We start from the raw sequence: 8,046 nt of genomic DNA on the forward strand, positions 1-8,046 counted from the left end.
ATAAGCTGGTTTATTACTGCAACATTACAAGTGCTCTCGTAAACATCAGAGTGGAAGCATTTTTCTCCTTAGCTTATTATATTTCATTGTTTTCCAGAAAATTTATCTTTCATTGAACCATTGCAAAAACTGCTCATGTTTATTGTTAAAAAAAATCAGACATTAATGTTAAACCAGTTAAGTTGTAAATTTTAGATTTGTAAACTCTGATTAGTACCAAATAAGAAAATTTTTTTTTACCTCTTTGTGCTTCAGTTAGTCCATAAGCACTAGACCTAATTTGAAAGAAATATAAGTTGAATGACCCTCAAGGGTTTATTATATATCGTAACGAAATTTCAGTCTTATTAAATTTAGTTATTTTTTATTTAAAGTTGTTGGTGGCATCCCTACCGCCCTCATAAGAGGCTTCTGCCTCTCCGTTATTGCTGCTTCTCATTAACAAAGGCAGAGAGATTAGAGTTGAGGTGTAAAAAACTGACAGACGCAAATTTTTTCGTGATAATGTGAGAATTATGTTTTATATGAAATCTGTTGTTGTAAAGAGTTATTGATCTGGTTTTTATTGGGATAAGAAATACAACCGCGTTGCCATATACGAAAGCAGAGAAGCAGTCCTTAATGTAAGTAGATATAAAGCTCATTATCGTCTCACATCAAGAGTTGTGGTTGAACTGGAACCTTCACCTGATCAGAGAAGATTAAATCTGTTTTATTTAGCGTCATAGCAACTCAGGTTGGTATTGATGAAACACTGGAAGTAAATATTGTTTCTCAAAGATTAAGTGAAAATCCAAGACATTTGCATTTACTGCATGGCTAGAGGCGGGACACTATTGCTGATCATATAACTTACCTCAAGGAAGCTGTTGAACGGCTTATAGAAAGAATTAAGGGTAATAAACATGTACGAGAGAGTTACTTTTCCAAAGGTAAGTTACTCCGATGGTCGCACAATTCCAGTTTAATAAGCTGATTTTTTTTCTTTGGCAGGTGAGGATGATTGTGGAACAGGTGGAAATATTGTTGTGCACATTGAAGAATATCTCCAGAAGAGTCTCAGAGTAAATGATAACGGTGGCAGAGACACCAACAGTTTAGTTTAATATCTTCATTATGCACATTATACCCATGGGGTGCAGATGAATGGTTCAGAGAACCGACACGTTGATAAATTAGACACATGTGCAACTCTTGAGTATCTTTATTGAGGAAACGTTTCCCCACACAGTGGCTTCATCAGTCCATACATAGGAGAAACTTGAAGAACAGGAGGATAATGAGGTAATCAGTCCCTCAAACTTGAGTCGATGTGGTCAGCCCATCAATCTTGAATAGAATACGGCATAAGTGCGGAGAAGGAGCTTTTAAACCGTAGGCAGGAGAGGTGCAGCAGTCGTAGGTGGTGTCACATTTGTCCAATGTGGAAGTAGTCCGTGCCCAAGGGTTAGGCAAGCGAAGAATTCCCAAGTATTAAAATCGCAAGACTGATGAAGCCACTGTGTGGCGAAACGTTTCCTCAATAAAGATACCCAAGATTTGCACATGTGTCAAATTTATCAACGTGTCGGTTCTCTGAACCATTCATCTGTAATCCTGACAGACACTGCAACTTCTAGGGATCTTAATACTTGGGAATTCTTCGCTTGCCTAACCCTTGGGCACGACCTACTTCCACATTGGGCAAATGTGACACCATCTACGACTGCCGCACCTCTCCTGCCTACGGTTTATAAGCTCCTTCTCCGCACATATGCCGTATTCTATTCAAGATTGATGGACTGACCACATCGACTCAAGGTTGAGGGACTGATTACCTCATTCTTATCCTGTTCTTCAAGATTCTCCTTTGTATGGGCTGATGAAGCAACTGTGTGGTGAAACGTTTCCTCAATAAAGATACCCAAGAGTTGCACATGTGTCTAATTCATGGTGTGGGTGGTGGTCACAACATACCCATGTCTAACGAAAAGGATTATTTGGTAGGTGCTGCAAGCAGGTGGTTAAATGATAAGTCTTCTTCGGAGGCTTCTTACTTTATTGTTAAGTCATGGTGGGTAGACAGGCTTGTGTGTTTGTACCCATGGCCCGGGCAGGGCCATCCAACGAGAGAGAGCTGGGAGGCCTTGTGTCTTGCTGCTAGGCCGCTGTGTGAGTGAGAGCGTGGCAAAGGCCAGGCAGGCTGAAGTGGCCACGGAGAGGCCTGGCTACTGAGGGCAACACTTGAGTGGCGCAAAATATGAACTAAGCTGGCAGACAGCATGGGCTATCTGTGCAGACAGTACAGGGTGTCTACATATGCTCGGCCACCTACTGCGCGTCGTCCCGACGTGACGATACTGGTGGTAAAAGGAACTCGGTCTCTCTCTCGTAGGAACAGGGCACAGAACACAAAATAAAAACATATATATACATATGGACATGGAAAAAAAACTTCCTACAGGGAGGGAAGAAAAAAACATGTGGGGTGTGCTAAACATCGTGGTCATAGGCAGTGAGCGTCGAAGGGCATCACTGCAAGCCTTCCTGCGTCCGGACAGATACTGCAACACAGGAGACATCACTGTGGCTGAGCTGTGACGTAACAGGTTACGGTCTCCTCTGGAATGGTGAAGCAGTCATCGTAGGAGTCGCTGCAGGTTTTCACTCAACCTGGGGCACATGCTGGTGCCCTCGAGTGAGGCGTCGACAAAACTCGGCAACTGGGCAGGACTTCTGGCAAGCGACTCAGGAGGACACTTCTCGACTGGTACTGTCGCTGGGCTGTCACTGCCGGCGAGCGTGGAGTGAGTTGTGGAGCAAGTCGTGGCAGAGACGACTGGGCGAAACATCTGGGAGTCGTAACATCATACACCAGACTGCAGTGAGCGAGCTAGCAGTCAAAGTGACATCTTCTTTGTGCAGGCTGCTCACTGAAGCTTGTGACACGAGGCTGACACAGCGCCTGCCGACAGGGCTGACTGCGGCTTGACGAGTATCATTCTCTCGGCAGTTGGAGTTATAGCAGAGGTTAGTCTAAGCATCCCCAGACTTGTTTTTCTACATATAACTGCAGTCTGACGGTCTGGAGGTGAAGTGAAACAAATCTCGTTGGGAATCGTAGCAGGTACGATTCTGCAGAACATCATGAGCGACGAGCATAAAAGCTTTCTGTACAAGAGGGCTCGGTCACTCGGGGGCTGACTTAAGATAAGATAAGATTTCGTTCGGATTTTTAACCCCGGAGGGTTAGCCACCCAGGATAACCCAAGAAAGTCAGTGCGTCATCGAGGACTGTCTAACTTATTTCCATTGGGGTCCTTAATCTTGTCCCCCAGGATGCGACCCACACCAGTCGACTAACACCCAGGTACCTATTTGCTGCTAGGTGAACAGGACAACAGGTGTAAGGAAACGTGTCGAATGTTTCCACCCGCCGGGAATCAAACCCGGGCCCTCCGTGTGTGAAGCGGGAGCTTTAGCCACCAGGCCACCGGGCCACCCCGTCACATGGGTGACTTAGCACAGTGGTGCTACTCAGGTCTGGCTCAGACCTCACTGGACACACAGAAACTTTAAACACACCCGCGGTACATACGGTACACTAACATGTGAGAACACTGACTGAGAGGAATTAATTAACACACGACATATAATTTCTCTCAATCTTCTCGACAATACTAAAATAATTACTGAACACTCGATGGTGACATCATGTGATGTCAGGCATGATGACGTCAGCAGACATCTCGAGGTGACGTCAGGCAGACATCGTGAGGTGACGTCAGCAGACATCGTGGCGTCATGAAGTCGGGCAGCATCGTCGTTGACGTCAATGTGATGCGGGCAGCAGACCACAGCATGAGGCCTGGGACATCTGGTAACTCACGTGGCTGGTAGATCCAAGTGACATCCCCCACACCCACATGGCGTCGTGATCCACGTGGCGTCGTGATCTATGTGGCATGCTGATCCACGTAGCTTCGAGTGGCCTTGGGCACTCGGATACACAGCTTTGGCAAACAGCAGAAAACACAGCAGAGGGAGTGGGCAGTGGTGAGTGTATGGTAGACGGGTGAGCGTGAGTAGGGCGAGCATGGGCAAGGTGAGGAACAGCCACTTCCTCTCCTCCTCCCCCACCCAAAAACACGTGGAGAAGCTCACACTGGATGCAGAAATCACCACAAAACTCACCTCTGTCTTGCTGAAACAGCTGTGCTGAGCTGAACAACAACAGCAGCAACATACAAGTGACACTGAACACGTGACTTGAGAAACAGCGTGGGACTCTGTAGCGTGGGGTCACTTACAATTCTCGGAGAATTTCGGCAAATTTTGGCTGGATCCTGCTTGTACCTGTGTCTGGATGCTCAAAAGTGCAGACACGACATCAGGATAACTCATTGAGAGACGGATGCTTCTTGTATGGGGTGATGAAGTGAAGATGACTTCATACCTCTTCCTTCCTCTCTCAGGGCAAACACAACTGCTGCAACCACCGCTTTCCACCATTTATAACGAAAAGGATTATTTGGTAGGTGCTGCAAGCGGGTGGTTAAATGATAAGTCTTCTTCGGAGGCTTCTTACTTTATTGTTAAATCGTGGTGGGTACACAGGCTTGTGTGTTTGTGCCCATGGCCCTGGCAGGGCCATCCCACGAGAGAGAGCTGGGAGGCCTTGTGTCTTGCTGCTAGGCCGCTGTGTGAGTGAGAACATGGCAAGGCCAGGCAGGCTGAAGTGGCCACCGAGAGGCCTGGCTACAGAGGGCAACACTTGAGTGGCACGAAATATGAACTATGCTGGCAGACAGCATGGGCTGTCTGTGCAGACAGTACAGGCTGTCTACACATGGGGTGGGTGGTGGTCACAACATACCCATGGTGTGAGTGGTGGTCACAACATACTCATGGTGTGAGTGGTGGTCACAACATACTCATGGTGTGGGTGGTGGTCACACCATACCCATGGTATGGGTGGTCACAACATACCCATGGTGTGGGTGGTGAGCACAACATACCCATGGAGTGGGTGGTGATCCAAACATACCAGTGGTGTGGGTGGTGGTCAGAACATAACCATGGTGTGGGTGGTGGTCAAAACGTACTCATGGTGTGGGTGGTGGTCACAACATACCCATGGTGTGGGTGTTGGTCACAACATACCCATGGTGTGAGTAGTGGTCCCAACATACCCATAGTGTGGGTGGTGGTCACAACATACCCATAGTGCGGGTGGTGGTCACAACATACCCATGGTATGGGTGGTAGTCACACCCACATGGTGTGGGTGGTGGTCACAGAATACCCATGGTGTGGGTGGTGGTCACAACATACCCATGGTGTGGGTGGTGGTCACAACATACCCATGGTGTGGGTGGTCACAACATACCCATGGTGTGGGTTGTAGTCACAACATACCCATGGTGTGGGTGAGTCACAACATACCTATGGTGTGGGTGGTACCCGTGGTGTGGGTGGTAGTCACAACATACCCATGGTGTGGGTGGTAGTCACAACATACCCATGGTGGGTGGTCACAACATACCCATGGTCACAACATACCCATGGTGTGGGTGGTCACAACATACCCATGGTGTGGGTGGTAGTCACAACATACCCATGGTGTGGGTGGTATGGTGTGGGTGGTAGTCACAACATACCCATGGTGTGGGTGGTAGCACAACATACCCATGGTGTGGGTGGTAGTCACAACATACCAATGGTGTGGGTGGTGGTCACAACATACCCATACCCATGGTGTGGGTGGTGGTCACAACATACCCATGGTGTGGGTGGTGTGGGTTGTAGTCACAACATACCCATGGTGTGGGTGGTAGCCACAACATACCCATGGTGTGGGTGGTGGTCACAACATACCCATGGTGTGGGTGGTGGTCACAACATACCCATGGTGTGGGTGGTAGTCACAACATACCCATGGTGTGGGTGGTAGTCACAACATACCCATGGTGTGGGTGGTGGTCACAACATACCCATGGTGTGGGTGGTGGTCACAACATACCCATGGTGTGGGTGGTAGTCACAACATACCCATGGTGTGGGTTGTAGTCACAACATACCCATGGTGTGGGTGAGTCACAACATACCTATGGTGTGGGTGGTAGTCACAACATACCCATGGTGTGGGTGGTAGTCACAACATACCCATGGTGTGGGTGGTAGTCACAACATACCCATGGTGTGGGTGGTAGTCACAACATACCTATGGTGTGGGTGGTATTCACAACATACCCATGGTGTGGGTGGTAGTCACAACATACCCATGGTGTGGGTGGTAGTCACAACATACCCATGGTGTGGGTGAGTCACAACATACCCATGGTGTGGGTGGTATTCACAACATACCCATGGTGTGGGTTGTAGTCACAACATACCCATGGTGTGGGTGAGTCACAACATACCCATGGTGTGGGTGAGTCACAACATACCCATGCTGTGGGTGGTATTCACAACATACCCATGGTGTATGTTGTAGTCACAACATACCCATGGTGTGGGTGAGTCACAACATACCCATGGTGTGGGTGAGTCACAACATACCCATGGTGTGGGTGAGTCACAACATACCCATGGTGTGGGTGGTAGTCACAACATACCCATGGTGTGGGTGAGTCACAACATACCCATGGTGTGGGTGGTATTCACAACATACCCATGGTGTGGGTTGTAGTCACAACATACCCATGGTGTGGGTGAGTCACAACATACCATTGGTGTGGGTGAGTCACAACATACCCATGGTGTGGGTGAGTCACAACATACCCATGGTGTGGGTGGTAGTCACAACATACCCATGGTGTGGGTGGAAATTTAAAGATTACAGAGGCACATAATGGGTCGTCAAGTTCTGACAACTAAAAAAGTTACAGTGGTAATGAACATATTAATATCTGGTCACCAGTGAAGTACCACACTACGCCGGGGAAAATATTTGATATGTTGACACATACAGGACACTCAGAAGAATGAACGAAGGGATATCAGTGGAAATAAGTCACTTTGACTTTCTTTGGGTTATTCTAGATAATTTACACGTACGTTACTGTGTATGACAATTATACTTTAGTTTACCTGTACCTAAATAACTTACTAAACATAGACTGACCAGCACGAGCAGTACCTGAGCTAAGCAACGTGAAACAGAATGCAAAGCAAACTTATTTAGGCACTGGTACATATAAGTAAAATTGCCAGAGTAAATTACTTAGGATAACTCAAGAAAGCCAAAGTGACTTATTTCCATTGGTGTTGTTGAGGGTAAAGATCGTGGATCACATTATAACTCAACACAGCAGACAGCACAAAAGAAGCTGATGCGAATCACAGAATTAAAATACAAATAGTGAAATCTCAACAAAATAACTTCAAGTAAATAATCGCACACTGCTGAAGGGTTGTTGCTCAGTGGTACAGCGATCGCTTTGCATAAGAAAGGTCCAGGGTTCGATCCCCGGCACTTCCAGTCACGGGGATGTAGCTCAGATGGTAGAGCGCTCGCTTAGCATGCGAGAGGTACGGGGATCGATACCCTGCGTCTCCAGATTTTATAAAAAAAAAATAAGCACTCAGGAGGCTGAGCATCAATTGAAAATGGTTTACTGAAGCTATGCTAATTTATAATGCGTAGAATTTTAATTTTGCACCAGAACTACCCAAACAACCAACCTAAGTTGGTTGTTTGGGTTAACCACCCATTTTACTTGAGAAAAATGACGCTGGCGAATCATCAGGTGACACACACACAACTCTTAAAATAATAACTCTGCTTCTGTGACTGCAGAACAAGTCTTTATTTACCGAAAAAAAGTTTAAAACGTGTTAAACACCACATAAATAAATACTTGAAACAGGGTGGTATTGATGGACAACTGGAAGAAAATATTGTTTCTCAAAGATTAAGTGAAAATTCAAAAGATCTGCTTTTATTGCAATGTTTGAATTGGGACACTATTGCTGATCAGATAACTTATTCCGAGGAAGCTGTTGAACAGCAAAAGAATGAAGAGAAATAATCATGAACTAGAGGTCATTTTTCCAGAAGGTGCT

The 8,046-nt window shown here is 46.6% G+C and overlaps 1 non-coding gene across 1 annotated transcript; it reads left to right on the forward strand.

Moving 5' to 3' along the window:
• Positions 1 to 7,467: 7,467 nt before the first annotated feature.
• On the forward strand, positions 7,468 to 7,540 carry TRNAA-AGC (transfer RNA alanine (anticodon AGC)). The gene has a single exon. It is a non-coding gene; the product is annotated as a tRNA-Ala (tRNA).
• Positions 7,541 to 8,046: the final 506 nt, after the last annotated feature.

The sequence above is a fragment of the Cherax quadricarinatus genome, chromosome 23 (assembly GCF_038502225.1).
Source record: "Cherax quadricarinatus isolate ZL_2023a chromosome 23, ASM3850222v1, whole genome shotgun sequence".
NCBI lineage: Eukaryota > Metazoa > Arthropoda > Malacostraca > Decapoda > Parastacidae > Cherax > Cherax quadricarinatus.